We start from the raw sequence: 6414 nt of genomic DNA on the forward strand, positions 1-6414 counted from the left end.
TAAACAATCACATTAACCATATAATAAAAAAATTTGATTTTTTCTTATATGTTATATTTTGAATTTTTTTAAAAAGACTTTAAATTACAAAAATGTAAGTTTTCCTTAAGTATACGACTAAAAACATTAAAATGACATGTATCAGTTCGATGGTTGATTTGAAAGCTTTTAAAACCATATGTAAGATAAAAGTCAAAATAATTCAACTGTGAAAACAATATTGTTCACTTTTTAAAGAATGTGTTTGAGGGATAAAATAAGATTTTTATGTCATAATTTGGTTAATGTCCACTAGAGAACGTTATATCCCTTATATTTTAATTGAGAAGCATTTGAAAAATTAGAACTTTAATTTTGTATTAATTAAAAAAAATCTCAAATCCTAGGTGACACTCTAAAAACCTTCTAAATTCTATTTCAAAGAATTCTGGAGCATCTAATATAAAGTATAATTTAATCTAATGGTGTCACATTATTCCATAATTATACAACACTAGAGAACATTATATTAACCTAAAACATAAGAAGTGTGTATTCTTTCGTTAAATAAAAGCTACAGAATTACTAAATATGATTTACATATATATATGGCAATTAATGATTATGAATAATAAAAATAAAAGTCAAAATAATTTAACTGTGGAAACAATATTGTTCTCCTTTTTTCAAGAATGTGTTCAATGGACTAAATAAGGTTTTTATGTCATAATTTGTTTAATGTCCACTAGAGAATATTATATTAACCTAAAATATAAGAAGTGTGTATTCTTTGCTTAAATAAAAGCTACAGAATTACCTAATATGATTTACATATATATGCAATTATTGATTATGAATAATATAGATTTGATAACAATTTTTGCATCCTTCTTCATTTTTGTTTAATTTTATATTATTAAAAAAATAAACAATCACATTAACCATATAATAAAAAATTAGATTTTTTCTTATATGTTATATTTTGAATTTTTTAAAATGACTTTAAATTACAAAAATGAGTAAACCTTATATGTTTTTTTTAAACGACTTTAAAACACAAAAATGAAGACACCTTATATGTTATAGTTTTCTTATATGTTATATTTTTTCTTATATGTTATATTTTGAATTTTTTAAAACGACTTTAAATTACAAAAATGTAAGTTTTCCTTAAGTATACGACTAAAAACATTAAAATGACATGTATCAGTTTGATGGTTGATTTGAAAGCTTTCAAAACCATATGTAAGATAAAAGTCAAAATCTTCAAATGTGAAAATTATACTGTTCACTTTTTCAAGAATGTGTTCGATGGAAAAAATAAGGTTTTTATGTCATAATCCGTTTAATGTCCACTAGAGAACATTATAATAACCTAAAATATAAGAAGTGTGTATTTTTTACCTAAATAAAAGCTACGAAATTACCTAATATGATTTACATATATATGACAATTAATGATTATGAATAATAAAAATTTGATAACAATTTTTGCATCCTTCTTCATTTTGTTTAATTTTATATTATTAAAAAAATAAACAATCACATTAACCATATAATTAAAAAATTAGATTTTTTTCTTATATGTTATATTTTGAATTTTTTAAAACGACTTTAAATTACAAAAATGTAAGTTTTCCTTAGGTTTTAAAAACTGACTTTAAAATACAAAACAAATGAGGATACCTTATATGTTATATTTTTCTTATATGTTAGATTTTTTTCTTATATGTTATATTTTGAATTTTTAAAACGACATTAAATTACAAAAATGTAGGTTTTCCTTAAGTATACGACTAAAAACATTAAAATGACATGTATCAATTCGATTGTTGATTTGAAAGCTTTCAAAACCATATGAAAATAATTCAACTGTCAAAACAATACTGTTCACTTTTTTCAAGAATGTGTTCGATGGAAAAAATAAGGTTTTTATGTCATAATTTGTTTAAAGTCCAATCCGATCAACCCATGATGTATTAATTATAGTTTTGTTCCATTATTTTTAATAAAAATTGATCTGATCTATCGGAAAGAAATTATATAATAACAACAAAAATATTTTATATATATACATAAAATGATCAAATATATAAAAGAAACTATCGATAATATATACAAATAAACTCACCCTGCGTAAAGCGCAGGTCTTATCCTAGCTAGCTAGCGTTAAGCAAGCCGAGTCAATCCAGGCAACGATAGTCGTGGTTGCTTGTTCGATTAAATTTCACAAAATTCAACTTAATTAATTCATTTTCTATTAGGATCGAACCGTTTAATTTTATTTTTTTAAGTGGAATAGTAAGATCAGGCCGTGAAAGAAAGTGACTTTCATGATGTCTTAAAATATAATATTTCATTCCATTCACGACTAATGTATTAAATAGTTCCTACTACATGTACATCCGAAGTCGTCAAAACTATTGTAAATTATTTATACTATATTTGCTGACACACAAATAAGAGTTTCTGAAATAGTTATTTATTGTTTAGCATATGTCATTGCTATAAGTAATGTTAAATACATGGAGTCTAGCCCTTTTTCTAGTGCCATATATATCTCTATGCAATTAGATAATGATAACCTATATAACCTATCTATCGATACAATTGAGATATAAGTCTTTTCTAACGTTACTAACGGGTATCTTGACTCTTGGCACAGAGCTATGTATTAATAGTTTTTCTATTACGAAATAGATATAACCTATGAATTTGAAGTATTCTAGGTTACAAATGCAGGTATTACGTGGCCAATTTCCTCTGGACCTCATTCTATAGTTTTTCAGGGACCACATCTTAGTTAGATTACAAACTGAGTGTATTTTATTTTTTTACAAACTTAGTATATATAACGTATGATCGTTAGATCATATCATCCTAGGCATAACAAGTTAAAGTGTTAGCAGTAACGCTGCAATCCTCATATTCAGTCCCTAAAAACTAGCAAAATTAAACGACTATGACCCATCCTCATTAGAGTACATTTATCGCCAGCTCTTAGAGGAAGATCTTAGCTTAATTTTGATTAAAAAAAAAGAAGAAACCGGACATTAAGATAAGCGCGTCTCTTAATTAAGCACGCGAAGACACGGCTTTTAATGGCCACGTGTCACAAAAGCATTGGAGAGAGGAGAGGTGGTGTTTCACGGTTCCGTCTCTTTCTTTCTTTTCCTTCTTTCTCTCTTCTTTCTCTCGATTCTTCGGCGACGAAAATGGCGATATCTCTCCCTGTCGGTGGCTCTCCTCAACCAATCGGCATCTCTTTCGGTGGCTCTTGTTGACGAAGTAAAACGGCGTCTCCTCTACCGGTTGCTCTCCTCGAGGAAGGATGACGGCGAGATCTCTCTCGTGGGGTTTCTCGGAGACAAAGGAAAACGGTGAATCGAAAGGTAAAGATGAGTTCATATGTTTTAATGTTTGAATATTTCAATTATGTATGTCTTTGATTGTGCTCTTTTATCGTGAATCTTAAGAAGTTCAATCCTCTGATTTGTTTTGATATTTTTTCTGTTTTTGTATCTTGCGAGTGATTGAGAAAGAGGCATGATCGAGGATAAACCTTTCTTTTTGTCAGACAAAACCCCCCACTTCTTGTTCATAAAGGTAAAACCTTTCTCTTTGATCATTTGAATTTGATTAAACTTTCTCTTGGCTCTGTTGAATTAGATAAATCATTGCTTAAATTCGTTGCTTGTTTGTGAGCTATGATGCGACTGTTTTTGATTTTAATGGTTGTTTGAAATGAATTTTGAATTGGATTAAACCTTTTTCTTTGCTCTGTTGAATCGGATTAATCATGATAAATATATTGGTTGGTTGTTTGTGAAATATGGTATGATTGTTTGTTGATATTTACTCATGTCTGAATAGAATTGAATCGTAGTTTTGTGTTAGGTTAAGTATTAAAGAGCTGCTTAAGTGGTTTGTGTGAGATAATGGTATGTTTAGGTAATAAATTGATTTATGGTTGGACTGAAATGAATGGTGTTTTGTGTAGAAGGAGGTTGTGTGATGAATGCTTTTAGATATATGTCTACTCGGTTATGGTTGGTTGTGATCAATGTGTTGATCCTTCTCTTCCTTACATAAACCGTGTCTCTTCTCTTCCTACTTTATCACCTCACTTCTTTTCTTTATCTCTTCCTTGTTCAAACCGTGTGCTTCTCTTCCCACTTTTTTTTTCTCTCTTCCTTGAGCTTACTTCGGATATGGATTCTTATCCATCTACCCAGAGTTCAAAATTTGTTGAACTATTTCATAGTCAACAAAGCATTTCGTTCGGTAACTATGAAGATAGTGTCTCACTATCTTCATCACAACCTCTGTTTCAACGCACGATAGTAACCGAAGATGGTAAAGAGACTGCTACGGAGAGTAGAGAATGATGGAAGTGGACGCCAACGGATGATATTCTCCTCATCAGCTTGTGGTTAAACACGAGCAAAGATCCAGTCGTCAACAACGAGCAATAATCAGGCGCTTTCTGGACAAGAGTAGCAGCGTACTTTGCGGCAAGCCCTCCAGTTGCTGGCTGCGAGCAGAGAGAGTCTAGTCATTGCAAGCAACGATGGCACAAGATCAATGATCTTGTGTGCAAGTTTTGTGGAGCCTATGAAGCTGCAACCAGAGAGAAAAGTAGCGGTCAAAATGATAATGATATTCTGAAACTAGCTCATCAATTTTTCTACAATAACCATATAAAAGAAACACATTGGAACACGCTTGGAAGGAGCTCCGGAACGACCAGAAGTGGTGCGACCTTGCTACTGCTAAAAACGATGGGACCTCTAAGAAGAGGAAGTGTGATGGCAGTGCTGATTCGTCAAGCTCTCAAGCTACTGAGAACAAGTGTCCAGCGGGTGTTAAGGCCGCAAAGGCTCGCGGTAAGAAGACATTGGCAGAGGAGAATGCGCTGAAAGAGTTTGAAGTATGTGGTCTATTAAACAGCAAGATTTGGCAATGAAGGAAAGGTTGTCGAAGATGAGTCTTCTTGACAGTATGATTGCGAAAAAAAAAACCTCTTGCTGACTATGAAGAAGCACTCAAGCAGAAGCTAATTAATGACTTGCTGTCTAGCTAATTAATATAAGTATAAGTCTAGCTAATGTCTTTGTTTCTCGGATTATGTCTAACTAATGTCTGTGTTTAATGTACTTGTTTTGCTTAAATTGTGCTTGTTATAAAATTGTTTTCATGCTTTACTACAAGGATCTTTTTGCAATGGATATTTTTCTGCTTATATACGTCCTGCTTAAATTGTTATTGTCATGAAAACAGTTCTGCTTATTTACGTTTGTCTATCTTTTAATAATGCATGTGAGAGAGTGGACCTTTGGGAGCACCCGTGAGAGAGAGAGAGCTGGTCATCAATCACGAGCAGCGACAATGGTTTTGTATCCTTGAGTCACACGACAGTGAGAGAGTGGAGCATTGGGTCAGTGTTGTTAGAGTGGAGCATTGGGTCAGTGTTGTTTGTATTTGTATGTGTCTGTTGTATTCTTGTGTCACGAGAATGTGTTGTGTCTGTGTGTTCTTGTGTCTCTATTGTTTGTATTTGTATGTGTCACGGGAATGCTCTTGTATGTTTGTCACGAACAATGAATGTGTGTGTGTGTGGGCTCTTGTATGTATATGTCACGAGAATGTATGAATTGTTTCATTCACACTTTAGGAATCTGATACAACAATACTTTCTCCATCTCACAACATTTCACACGTCTCTCCATTCTCTTTCTCTATTATTCTCTTTCTCGCAACAATTCATACATCTTTCCACAACAATTCACACAACTCTACATTCTCTTTCTAAATCTGAAACAATATATAATCTGAAACAAGAATTTCAAACAAACCTCTCATGGCATCATCTTCTCACAACACTTCCGAGGGTAATATTGATGAAACTTTCGATCAAACATTTGAGAATTTGTGCAATGTTTATGGTGATCAAGAAGATGAAAGGAAGACTAGGAAAAAATAGTTTTTATCGAAAGAAATCGTGAAGAAGGCCATCTCCGGTTATGGAATGATTATTTCAGTGACACTCCAACATATCCCGAAAATCTATTCCGAAAACGATTTAGAATGAACAAGCCATTGTTCATGCATATTGTTGATCACCTCTCTAATGAAGTTCAGTTATTTCGTCAAAAGAAGGACGATATCGGAAGGCTTGGTCTCTCTACACTTCAAAAGTGTACAGCAGCTATCCGTGTGTTGGCATATGGTTCTGCGCTTGATGCGGTCGACGAATACCTCAGGCTCGGTGCAACCACTGCTCGGTTATGTGTGGAAATTTTGTGGAAGCAATCATAAATTTGTTCGGCGATGAGTACCTAAGAAGACCGACCCCGAATGATCTTCAACGTCTACTTCATATAGGAGAGCTTCGTGGTTTTCCCGGGATGATAGGAAGCATCGATTGTATGCATT

This window comes from Brassica oleracea, chromosome C1 (genome assembly GCF_000695525.1).
Source record: "Brassica oleracea var. oleracea cultivar TO1000 chromosome C1, BOL, whole genome shotgun sequence".
Classification (NCBI taxonomy): Eukaryota; Viridiplantae; Streptophyta; class Magnoliopsida; order Brassicales; family Brassicaceae; genus Brassica; species Brassica oleracea.